Source organism: Oncorhynchus mykiss, chromosome 12 (genome assembly GCF_013265735.2).
Source record: "Oncorhynchus mykiss isolate Arlee chromosome 12, USDA_OmykA_1.1, whole genome shotgun sequence".
NCBI lineage: Eukaryota > Metazoa > Chordata > Actinopteri > Salmoniformes > Salmonidae > Oncorhynchus > Oncorhynchus mykiss.
The window spans coordinates 92,397,586-92,411,291 of record NC_048576.1 but is presented as its reverse complement, the minus strand read 5'-3'; the positions used below and the strand labels follow the sequence as shown (position 1 = coordinate 92,411,291).

General features: G+C 43.9%; 1 long non-coding RNA gene across 1 annotated transcript; it reads right to left on the bottom strand.

Annotated features, from left to right (window-relative positions):
* Positions 1–1,598: 1,598 nt before the first annotated feature.
* Positions 1,599–9,380, bottom strand: LOC110486097. The gene is made up of 5 exons (XR_005035200.1): positions 8,814–9,380; positions 4,383–4,466; positions 2,492–2,998; positions 2,320–2,421; positions 1,599–2,173 (listed from the first exon to the last, which is right to left on the bottom strand). It is a non-coding gene; the product is annotated as an uncharacterized LOC110486097 (long non-coding RNA).
* Between the last annotated feature and the right edge of the window lie 4,326 nt (positions 9,381–13,706).

Below are 13,706 nucleotides of genomic sequence, written 5' to 3'. Positions count from 1 at the left end.
CAGGATCTTGAAGGAGAGACAGGAGTAGTAGCGCTCACCAGTAGCCCTCCGCTTACTGACGAGCTCTGGCCTTTTACTGGACATGAAGTGACAAAATGACCAGCGGAACCGCAATAGAGACAGAGGCGGTTGGTGATTCTCCGTTCCCTCTCCTCAGTCGAGATGCGGATACCTCCCAGCTGCATGGGCTCAGCACCCGAGCCGGCAGAGGAAGATGGTAGTGATGCGGAGAGGGAGGCGACGGAGAGCGCGAGCTCCTTTCCACGAGCTCGGTGACGAAGATCAACCCGTCGCTCAATGCGAATAGCGAGTTCAATCAAGGAATCCACGCTGGAAGGAACCTCCCGGGAGAGAATCTCATCCTTTACCTCTGCGCGGAAACCCTCCAGAAGACGAGCGAGCAAGGCCGGCTCGTTCCAGCCACTGGAGACAGCAAGAGTGCGAAACTCAATAGAGTAGTCTGTTATGGATCGATTGCCTTGACATAGGGAAGACAGGGCCCTGGAAGCCTCCTCCCCAAAAACAGATCGATCAAAAACCCGTATCATCTCCTCCTTAAAGTCTTGATACTGGTTAGTACACTCAGCCCTTGCCTCCCAGATTGCCGTGCCCCACTCACGAGCCCGTCCAATAAGGAGAGATATGACGTAGGCGACACGAGCAGTGCTCCTGGAGTAAGTGTTGGGCTGGAGAGAAAACACAATATCACACTGGGTGAGGAACGAGCGGCATTCAGTGGGCTCCCCAGAGTAACACGGCGGGTTATTGATTCTGGGCTCCGGAGATTCGAAAGCCCTGGAAGTGGCCGGTGGATCGAGGCGGAGATGGTGAACCTGTTCTGTGAGGTTGGAGACTTGGGTGGCCAGGGTCTCAACGGCATGTCGAGCAGCAGACAATTCCTGCTTGTGTCTGCCTAGCATCGCTCCCTGGATCTCGACGGCTGAGTGGAGAGGATCCGAAGTCGCTGGGTCCATTCTTGGTCGGATTCTTCTGTTACGGTGCGTGAATGAGGACCCAAAAGCGAATCAACTTAAACAGAGCTTCTTTAATTACCAAACATAGGTAGGCTCAGATGGACCGGCAGATTCCGACAGGACAGGACAAGGTTACAGCAAACATGACGACAGTCTGGTTCAGGCATGAATGACACAAACAAACAAGAATCCGACAAGGACAGGAGCAGAAACAGAGAGAGATATTGGGACCTAATCAGAGGGAAAAAAGGGAACAGGTGGGGAACGGGGTGAATGGGTAGTTAGAGGAGACAAGGGACAGCTGGGGGAAAGCGGGGGAGAAAAGGTAACCTAACACGACCAGCAGAGGGAGACAGGGTGAAGGGAAAGGACAGAGACAAGACAACATGACAGTACATGACAGTTTCACAACACAACACAATAAAAAATAAAATAATGATACTAACAATAATAACAATAATAAAATTAGCATAAATAATAATAATAGCAATAATAATAAAAAAAAGAGCACCAATAATAATACTTATTATTATTATTATTACAATACTACTACTACTACCACTAATAATAACAGTAATAATAATAATAATAATAATACTAACAATAATAATAGCAATACATGCCACATGTTATACATCACGATTCACTGGACTAGATATTAATGAGTAATTAAATATATAGTGCAGAACAAAAATAAATACCAGCTCTCCAAACCAACATGTCTCTCTCCCTCTGTAACTGGTCTCTCTCCTCAGTCAGATTGTTGTAACTGGTCTGTAACTGGTCCCTCTCCTCAGTCAGATTGTTGTAACTGGTCTGTAACTGGTCCCTCTCCTCAGTCAGATTGTTGTAACTGGTCTGTAACTGGTCTCTCTCCTCAGTCAGGTTGTTGTAACTGGTCTGTAACTGGTCCCTCTCCTCAATCAGATTGTTGTAACTGGTCTGTAACTGGTCTCTCTCTGCAATCAGATTGTTGTAGCTAGTCTGTAACGGGTCTCTCTCTGCAATCAGATTGTTGTAACTGGTCTGTAACTGGTCTCTCTCCTCAATCAGGTTGTTGTAACTGGTCTGTAACTGGTCTCTCTCTGCAATCAGATTGTTGTAGCTAGTCTGTAACTGGTCTCTCTCTGCAATCAGATTGTTGTAACTGGTCTGTAGCTGGTCCCTGTCTTCAGTCAAGTTGTTATATACTCTGTCATCTGAAAGAATCAAAACATTTGAAAGTTACTGAGTAAAACACCAGGTGTTTAGTAGCCAAAACATATAACAAGATTATAAGCAATAACATATGAACTCAGAGTAGAGGTACAGTCCTATGATCCCAGACAGTAACATATGAACTCACAGTAGAGGTACAGTCCTATGATCCCAGCCAGTAGGAGAACGCTCAACAGCCCCAGACACACTGCTGCAGCTCTTAAAGGTCTCTTCTCTGGTTGCTCAGACTCTGTGGACACATAAAGGAGATGTGTGTGTGTGTGTACGTGCGTGTGTGCGTGCGTGTGTGTGGACATTACCTGAGAGTTTAGCTCCTGGTCTGCTCCTTGGGGTAACATCCTCAGTCTTGTTTCTGAAGTCATTAAACTTGATGGTGTCTGGAGTTTCATAAATGTCTTCATAGATGTTGTCTCCTCTATTATAAAAATGATCCCCTGAAACACTTTGTTTTCCTCTAACGTCTTCATTGGCATAAACAATGTCCTCAGACATCTCCATGGTCAACCACCTTCTCAACTTGAGAGCCGTCCAGTCAGTCTGGGGTTTACTATATGTGATACCCACTGGGCACAAACTGGTTGTATCAACGTTGTTTCCACGTCATTTCAACGAACCAGGAGGCTGTCAACCTTGTTTTCTTCCTTCTCATCCTGGTTTATCTGGAAAAGCCACAAACAAATTCATCCTCCATTTCCTTTTACATTTCCATTTTGGACTATTCATTTACTTTTCTGTTGCCTCGAAGGTGTTTCCAATGGCTCTCCTCCTCGTTCCACTGATGTACAGCACAGTAGTTGCTCAGTCGTCTGCAAAGGATCAACATTTCTAAAAGTTACTGATTACAAGACCAGGAAATTAATAGTCAACATTTCTAACAAGGTAAGAAATTAATATAAGAACTCACAGTAGAGGTACAGTCCTATGATCCCAGCCAGTAACATATGAACTCACAGTAGAGGTACAGTCCTATGATCCCAGACAGTAACATATGAACTCACAGTAGAAGTACAGTCCTATGATTCCCAGACAGTAACATATGAACTCACAGTAGAGGTACAGTCCTATGATCCCAGACAGTAACATATGAACTCACAGTAGAAGTACAGTCCTATGATTCCCAGACAGTAACATATGAACTCACAGTAGAGGTACAGTCCTATGATCCCAGACAGTAACATATGAACTCACAGTAGAGGTACAGTCCTATGATTCCCAGACAGTAACATATGAAATCACAGTAGAGGTACAGTCCTATGATCCCAGACAGTAACATATGAACTCACAGTAGAGGTACAGTCCTATGATCCCAGACAGTAACATATGAACTCACAGTAGAGGTACAGTCCTATGATCCCAGACAGTAACATATGAACTCACAGTAGAGGTACAGTCCTATGATCCCAGACAGTAACATATGAACTCACAGTAGAGGTACAGTCCTATGATCCCAGACAGTAACATATGAACTCACAGTAGAGGTACAGTCCTATGATCCCAGACAGTAACATATGAACTCACAGTAGAGGTACAGTCCTATGATCCCAGACAGTAACATATGAACTCACGGTAGAGGTACAGTCCTATGATCCCAGACAGTAACATATGAACTCACGGTAGAGGTACAGTCCTATGATCCCAGACAGTAACATATGAACTCACGGTAGAGGTACAGTCCTATGATCCCAGACAGTAACATAGGAACTCACAGTAGAGGTACAGTCCTATGATCCCAGACAGTAACATATGAACTCACAGTAGAGGTACAGTCCTATGATCCCAGACAGTAACATATGAACTCACGGTAGAGGTACAGTCCTATGATCCCAGACAGTAGGAGAACGCTCAACAGCCCCAGACACACTGCTGCAGCTCTTAAAGGTATCTTCTCTGGTTGCTCAAGGTGTGTGTGTGTGTGTGTGTGCACGTGTATGTGTGTCTGTGCGCGTTTGTGTGTGTGTGCGCGAGTGTGTGTGTGTGCGTGCGTGCGTGTTTGTCTCTCTGTGTGTGAATGCATAGATTATATGATTCCATATGCATATTTCCCACAGATCCAAGGTAGCCCTGCAGCAGACACCTTTTATGATTCCATATGCATATTTCCCACAGATCCAAGGTAGCCCTGCAGCAGACACCTTATATGATTCCATATGCATATTTCCCACAGATCCAAGGTAGCCCTGCAGCAGACACCTTTTCATTCCTGGTCTCGTAACTGCGTCCAAAGCATGCCACAGTTCTCCCTTCTGTCACCATTAGACTCACCAGGACTAGTACCTACAAAATACAAGACAGGAAATTAGTTTGCTCACGTTTCAGAAGTGTTAAAAAATCCATTGTTTGGTAACTGCCCCTTTCCTCCCCACAGATTCTTCAAAAACAATATAAGTAGCTGGTGCTTACCCTTCAGGTTTCTCTCTTTACTCACTCTCTTCTGAACTCTCAACCAATGTGAACCACATGATGATGTAGGCTGTGTGTCTGCCTCATATGTCTGATTAGCTAAAATAAAAACCCTGCAGCAATTTCAATGAACATTCCAGAAATATATATCTATTGTAGGCGATCTATTAGAATGTAAGATACAACTTTCTGGGTCTGTTGTAACTAAGGAGTGTGCAGTAGCACAAGCAGGATTATTTGGGGCCAAACTTGAGGTGGGCACCAATATCAATAATTTAATATGATATAGTTTGATATAGTTTCTTTGTATTACCTCTTATCTGATCTAATGTGTTATATTCTCCTACATTACTTTAACATTTCCACAAATATCAAAGTGTTTCCTTTCAAATGGTATCAAGAATATGCACATCCTTGCTCCAGGTCCTGAGCTACAGGCAGTTAGATTTGGGTATGTCATTTCAGGCGAATATTGAAAAAAGGGCCCTAAAGAGGTTTAAGCAAGGCACAACCAGAACACGGTTCCAATTTGTGATCTTCATTATCTCAGGGGAGTTAACACAAGTCTTCAGTTCTCACACAAAGTTACTCAACACACAACTGTGGTTCACCAAACTACCAAACCACCTCTGTTACACTTCACCCCCCTTTGTGCTCCCCCTCCTAGCAGAGAGCCATCCGGCCACAGACTGGATTCCAACCTGGGTCTCCTATGTACCACAAGGTCTCAAACAAGGTTACTCATCTTGATTGTGTCTCAGCCTGTTGTGTGTCAGGGTAGGGTACTGTGACATCAAAAATACACGTTCCAGTTGTACAATGGCTAAGTAAATATGTGTTCTATTCTGACTTTTATTTTGAAAATCTCTCTACTGATGGCATCACAGAACGTAGTACTACTTGAGCACAAGTCTGGTTTTGATCAACCATGACTTGGTCACCGGGGCGAGGGTTTCTGAAGTTGAAGGACCCGAAACACTCCATGAACTCAGGTTACATCACTGATGATGTGTCCAAGTGCATTGCAAAATGTTTTTTTCAAACCCCTTCAGTATACTGTATCATGCACAACAAGTATAGAAACAGTGTCACACTTTAGTGTTTTTGTTCAAGTCTGTGTGTGTACTTGTTTTGTGTGTGTGGATAGAACAGCAGCCTCTGGTAAGACAAGGGGTGGCGGTTTATGTATATTTGTAAACAACAGCTGATGCACGATATCTAAGGAAGTCTTGAGGTTTTGCTCGCCTGAGGTAGAGTATCCCATGATAAGCTGTAGACCACACTATCTACTTAGAGAGTTTTCATCTGTATTTTTCGTAGCTGTCAACATACCACCACAGACCGATGCTGGCACTAAGACCACCGAATCCTACTACACCGGCTCTGATGCTCGTCGGATGTGGCAGGGCTTGCAAACTATTACAGACTATAAAGGGAAGCACCGCCGAGAGCTGCCCAGTGACATGAGCCTACCAGATGAGCTAAATAACTTCTATGCTCGCTTCGAGACAAGTAACAGTGAAACATGCATAAGAGCATCAGCTGTTCCAGACAACTGTGTGATCATGCTCTCCACAGCCGATGTGAGTAAGACCTTTAAACAGGTCAACATTCACAAGACCACAGGACCAGACGGATTACCAGGACGTGTACTCCGAGCATAGGCTGACCAACTGGCAAGTGTCTTCACTGACATTTTCAACCTCTCCCTGTCTGAGTCTGTAATACCAACATGTTTCAAGCAGACCACCATAGTCCCTGTGCCCAAGAACACTAAGGTAACCTGCCTAAATGACTACCGACCCGTAGTCTGTAGCCATGAGTGCTTTGAAAGGCTGGTCATGGCTCACATCAACACCATTATCCCAGAAACCCTAGACCCACTCCAATTTGCATTCCGCCCCAACAGATCCACAGATGATGCAATCTCTAATCTCTAATCAAGGGTGCATGATCTGTCCCCTCCTGTACTCCCTGTTCACTCATGACTGCACGGCCAGGCACGACTACAACACCATCCTTAATTTTGCCCATGACACAACAGTGGTAGGCCTGACCACCGACAACGATGAGACAGCCTATAGGGAGGATGTCAGAGACCTGACCGTGTGGTACAAGGACAACAACCTCTCCCTCAACGTGATCAAGACAAAGGAGTTGATTGTGGACTACAGGAAAAGGAGGACTGAGCATGCCCCCATTCGAATCGGTTGGGCTGTAGTGGAGCAGGTTGAGAGCTTCAAGTTCCTTGGCATTCACAACACCAACAAACTAACATGGTCCAAGCACACCAAGACAGTTGTGAAGAGGGCACGACAAAACCTGTTACCCCTCATGAGAAGGAAAAGATTTGGCATGGGTCCTCAGATCCTCAAAAGGTTCTACAGCTGCACCATCGAGAGCTTTCTGACAGGTTGCATCACTGTATGGCAACTGCTCGGCCTCCTACCGCAAGATAATACAGAGTGCGTAGGGGCCAGCGCATCACTAGGGCCAAGCTTCCTGCCATCCAGGACCTCTATACCAGGCGGTGTCAGAGGAAGGCCCGACAAATTGGCAAAGACACCAGCCAGCCTATTCATAGACTGTAGACTCTGCTGCCACACGGAAAGCGGTACCGGAGCGCCAAGTTTGTCCAAGAAGCTTCTAAACAGCTTCTACCCCCAAGCCCTAAGACTCCTGAACATCTAATCAAACGTCTACCCAGACTATTGCCCTATTGTTATTTTACTGCTGCTCTTTAATTATTTGTTACTTTTATTTTTTACTTTTTGGGGGGTATTTTCTTAAAACTACATCGTTGGTTAAGGGCTTGTAAGAATTTCACTGTTGTAATTCAGGAGTAGAAGCAGGTACAGGGAGTGAACCATTTAATATAGATGGACTTGCAATGAGACTGGACCAGTGTCTGGACATAAACATGACTAACAATGCTACTACAGGGAACAACACAGAGGAGCAGACATATATGCAGGGGCAATCAACAAAGTGAGGGAGTCCAGATGAGTCCAATGAGCGCAGCTGCGTTTAATGATGAGAACAGGTGCTATGGTGACGGGTAGCCTGGCGCCCTCGAGCACCAGGAAGGGGGAGCGGGAGCAGGCGTGACAGGTGCATGTGACAAATACAATTTGATTTGGGTGTGTTTGTGATACAGTACGAGAGAGTGAGATATCTTGTTTCTCCACTACAGACACAGTAGATATTTTTCCACCCTAGCAGGATTAGACAACACCTTTGTCTCACCTAAGATATGTTTATGAATATTCATGTGTGGCAGTATAAAAGTCTCAGAGAGTTTGAGCAGAGAAGCTGCAGACACTGAACACTGAGATGGTCATTAGTCAGCTGGATCACAGAGACTTTGTGAAAAGCTTCTGTTTAAAACCATCAACGTGGCTTTATATAATTTATCTTACCTTCATTTTTTAATTTTTTTTTTATTTTTTTTACCTTTATTTAACCAGGCAAGTCAGTTAAGAACAAATTCTTATTTTCAATGACGGCCTGGGAACAGTGGGTTAACTGCCTGTTCAGGGGCAGAACGACAGATTTGTACCTTGTCAGCTCGGGGGTTTGAACTCGCAACCTTCCGGTTACTAGTCCAACGCTCTAACCACTAGGCTACCCTGCAGTTTATTTTATTTTTTGTTGAGTTTAGTCACATAATTTCTCAATTTGCAGGAAGTCAGCAAGTCAGATGTGCATCCAGACTTATTAGCCACTCCTTTCCTTAATCTCTTTCAACCATAGTTTTCAAATCCTCATCAATCCATGGAGCCTTAACAGTTCTAAAAGTCAGTTTCTTAACAGCTGCATGTTTATCAGTTATTGGAAGAAGCAATTTCATAATTGCATCAAGTGCAGCGTCTGGATGCTCCTTATTAACCACATTAGACCAACACATATTTTTTTACATCATCCGCAAAATATTTGGTATGATCTCTTATACACTATTTTAGGCCCATCTTATACATGGAGTGTACAACACATTATGAACATCTTACTAATTGACTTGCACCCCCTTTTGCCCTCAGAACAGCCTTAATTCGTCGGGGCATTGTCAGTAGCATTCCAAAATATTGTTCTTAACTCTTATTTTTCTCAAAACTGCATTGTTGGTTAAGGGCTTTTAAGTAAGCATTTCACGATAAGGTCCACCCACCCCTGTTGTATTCGGCGCATGTGATTTTACTTTTTAAAATGTGATTTATAAGGCACCACGGTCCAGCCCTCTGACATTCTAATTTTCTTCGTTATGGAAATCCCAAGCTCTCTAAGCACTTCTCAGCATGACTTGAATCCGTTTTCCTGTTTAACCGTTCGCAGGTCACCCGCGTAGCACAGGATTACAGCCTCTCGTCCAGAGTGTTGAGTACTTTTACCAAAAGGAAGTGTGCTTCTTCTCGGTCTCCGGTCTAAACTAGCGCCATACAGATAGATTCTGTACCCACTAGCCCACCTTGCGCTACGTGCTTTGTACTGCTTTTTCACTAGAGAACAAGGATACTTTTGAGACTAAGTTAGCCTAGGCCACATGCTTTGTCTTCACTAACAGGGTGCTAGCAATAGCTAGGCTATTAGCCCAAGGGGTGAACACTACCTAGCTAACGCCAGGACTAGCTACAAAGCTACAGTCGGCCAGCACACGCTTAGAGATAGCTCCTTCTGTTATCTCTGCCCGTGGTAATATTACTTCTCCCCTCGTTTAGCTTAAAAGCGCCCTCAATGGCTAGGCTGACCATTCTGTTATTCTCTGTACTATGGTCATGTGGGATTTGTTTGCGGTGCTCTGTCTAAAAAAAGTGCTAACTACAGCTAGGCGTTTAGCCCACTAGACTGTTACTAGCTAACTACGATGGTCAGGCTTGAGTAGCACATGCTTGACAGATCCATCTCTCCCGGAGTTAAGGCTACTGCTTTCCCCTTTACTGGGTGGCCTAAGCCAATCAAATTCCTGGAATTACCATATTCTCCAGTCGAAGCTAGCTCCACACGACTAGCCCTAGCACTACCTTCTTCGTGCTGCTATTTCCCCTCCACGGTGGAAGAGAACAGGCAGACTGTTGAGACTCTGTTTGCCCACACTGCAAGACGGAAGCATATAACCACGTCATTTTTTTCAATAATTGTCTTTTTTATTTTGAGAATTCAAAATACGTTGGAGTATAATTCAGCCCAGTGTAATTCAAATGACAAAATACTCAGAAGTAATTCAAATACATATTTTAAATACAGAAATACTGCCCATCTCTGCTAGACTTCGAGTTTGTCACTAACGAATGACAGTTGCTGGCTGCAACACAGACATTTAGAAAAGTAACTGTTGAACGCATGCATCTGTAGTGTAGGATTGTTACTATCTATTCTCAGAGAAATACTGCCTCTTTTTAAATATAATGGTTTAAACAATTACATTTCTGAAACTCTGGTCAGTCAAATTCAATCTCAATTTCACAAATGATGAATACTGTCTCTGCCCTAGGCAATGTTATTGCCACTAGGTGTCATGGTAACACTATTTCATTCTTATGTTCATGCTTCTTTGACCTCAACCAGCTGTCTGCATTCACCAAGATGTATCAGCTATCACCTGGGTCATTCAGACAGTCTGTGTACAGTAGTTGGCCTATTCACAGTTCTATTTTAAATGAGAATTGGGTCAGAAATGTAGATCAGGGACAGCTTTTATAGCATGCCATATTCTTTAACGTAAAAGATAGTTTTGCTTATAGGCCTTATTATTTGACCTACGTTCTAAATATAGATCATCCCTGTTTTATAGTTAACCAGACTAGGTCTCATCTATGGTGTGTGCTAGAGAAGGTTATTACAGGGGTTAAACTGATATACCACGGCTGTCAGACAATCTGCATTCAGGGCTCGAACCACCCAATTTATGAATATAGATTGTCCCTGTTTTATACGTAGGTTATTACAGTGGTGTTTGTAGTTAATAAACCTTTTAAAACCAGTAGAAGCAGGCCATTTCTTCCCTTAAAATGCTCCTAATTGTGTCATCTCTACAGCATTACTGTGAATACCTGTGAACTCCACATTCGAGTAAGATTGTGATGTATTAATTCATCTTAAGTATCTCTAAACTTCCAAAGGATACCATCTAAGCTTTTGGTTACACTTCCTTTAAAAACCCTGTTCATAACAGATCATATAAATGTGCTTATATTGCATGATACTTTCAAGACAGCACAAACATATCAGGGACCAGGCATCCTCTGAATGTGTCATGGAAGGGAAGCCAGAGGGCACAGCTGGCTTGGTGCTTCCAGTAAAGGCTGGCAGCAGGGTGTGCCCACATTGTAGTCAGTCACCTCCTCCCTGCTCCTGGCTCTGACCCCTCTCCTGGCTAGCTTCCCCCTCCGTTGTTGCAGGCTGGCCAGGGAGGCCAGGCACTACTACTGCTGCTAGCCTGCTACTGTTTTTCCAAACATTCATTTCCAACCTCTGCTGTTATCTTTGGCTAAGAATGTGTTAATGGTCACGTCACCCCCACGTAGCAGATGCCGCATGTCCTTCAGAACCCACTATGTGATCACACTTCAATGTAATGCACTGATGTCCTGATGCCAAGTTAGGATCATCACAAAGGGTTTTGTGGTAGTGTGGTGTGTCCTTTGTCCTCATCTCAAGTTCAGGACCTGTATTAATAAAGTGTCTCAGAGTGTTGTGGGCTGATCTAGGATCAGGTCCCCCCCCCGTCCATATAATCTTATTCATTATGCTCTAATAGGCAAAACTGATCACACTCTGAGACGCTTTGTGAATGACCAGATCCCAGGAGTCCTTACAGTTCTCCTGTAAAAGCGGTACCAAACGCAGTTCTACCTCTAAAGCGGTATTATATTTCCCAGTGTTTAGCGTCACTTGACTTTATAGACTCAATGACCCTTCTGAACTTTCCCTGCACTCTGGAGTTGCTCTGAAATGCCTCTTTGTTTTGCTCTGTCTGAAGTTTTGTTCACAGAGATGTTAGAAGGGACAAGGGGAAAGTCAGCTGACTACATGTCTCTTGACATGTCTCTTTACATGTCTCTTTACATGTCTCTCTCTTCTCCCTCTCGTTCTGTCTCTCTTTCTCTTCACATACTTTTTATTGTCACTGTATATAGTATAGTATACCTTCTGTCTTTCTGTCTCTTTCTCTTTTTTTCCACTGTTACAACAATCTGAATTTCCTGATTGCCTTTTCCTGATCAACTAGGTGATTCCAGGCAGTCCAGTCAGGTTTTTCTCTACACAAAGAGAAGTCTGGTGTGAGATTAAAGGAGCACTGTGTGTGTGTGTGTGTGTGTGTGTGTGTGTGTGTGTGTGTGTGTGTGTGTGTGTGTGTGTGTGTGTGTGTGTGTGTACAGTACACACTGTATGTTTCTTTACATGTCTCTCTCTTCTCCCTCTCGTTCTTTCTCTATCTAAGGGCAGAGGGTAGGAGGCATCTCTGTCACTCTTTGGCCCTGTTGGAATACTCATAAAATGTTTCCTTCCTCTCTTTCTTGAAGTTATTGCTGATCTGACATGGAGAACCTGGTGAAGCAAGATTTCCATTGCATTGCATTCACCAAATATGTCATGTCAGACCAAGGAAGCGAGGAAGGGAAGGCACTTGAAATGAAATGCACCCTGGGAGGGATATCACTACTCCACCCATCCATCCCACTTCAGTCCTGTGGGGCTCTAAACCTCATTGTAAGATCTCGGTCGTATTTATTAGGTACCAAACGGAACAGACTGAAACAGGGAGGCACTATCAAACAGACATGCTAATAGTTCAGTTTCAGTTGCTAAACATTTTGCTATGGTGTAACCTAATGAACAGGAACCAGCTCTGTGCCCCCAGAGAGATGGGAACTAAAGTTAAGCCATGCAGGGTGGGAAGAGCCAAACAGCCATGAGCTCATTGTTGCTGTTCCTGCCAGCGCTGAGCTGAAGGGGTGGGGTGGGGCAGACTTTACACTGAGGCTCCATACCCGGAGCCAGGCCAAGTGTTACGGTAAACAGAGGCTCTGCACTGTAATGTTATTAAACACAGAGTTGGTCCAACCTCTTTGGATTTTCACACCCTAGGCCCGTCGCTCTCTTTCTGTTTCTCCATTTTGTCTGTCTGTCTGTCTGTCTCTCTCTCTCTCTCTCTCTCTCTCTCTCTCTCTCTACAGGACCATTCTGTGGTGTAACGGTGAGAACTAAAGGGAGTTGCTGGGTTGCAGTAGAGGGTAGTTTCCACAGACTGGGGAAACTGATGGATTGGGGAGAGGTGAGACAGCTGACAGTTTGGTCAGATGTGGAGGAGGAGAAAGTGTAATGGAGATTAATTAAGGGAGAGTGATGGAGAAGTTGGGGACAGAGGAATGGAACAGACATACCATTGATATTATTTTCATTACTGACTGGAGAGTTGTGAGGTTATTAGCAGTGTGAGATCAGTCACTGATATAGTATATACAGTGGCAAGAAAAAGTATGTGAACCCTTTGGAAATACCAGGATTTCTGCATTAATTGGTCATAAATGTTCTGTCAAAGTCACAACAATAGAAAAACATAGTGTGCTTAAACTAATAACACACAAATTATTGTATTTTTCTTATCTAAATTGACTACATAATTTAAACATTCACAGTGTAGGTTGGAAAAAGTATGTGAACCCCCTAGGCTAACCCCCTAGACTTCTCCAAAAGCTAATTGGAGTCAGGAGTCAGCTAACCTGGAGTCCAATCAATGAGACGATGTTGGTTAGAGCTGCCCAGCCCTATAAAAAAACACTCACAAAATTTGAGTTTGCTATTCACAAGAATCATTGTCTGATGTGAACCATGCCTCGAACAAAAGAGATATCAGAAGAATTGTCGACTTGCATAAAACTGGAAAGGGTTACAAAAGTATTTCTAAAAGCCTTGATGCTCATCAGTCCACGGTAATATAAATTGTCTAGAAAGTTGGAGAAAGTTCAGCACATATTCTGGTACACAGAGGGACTCTCAGGGACACGAAGGGAACTGTTAGGCCTATTCTCTCTCTCTCTCTCTCTCTCTCTCTCTCTCTCTCTCTCTCTCTCTCTCTCTCACTCTCTCATTATCTCTCTCTCTCTCTCACTCTCTCAT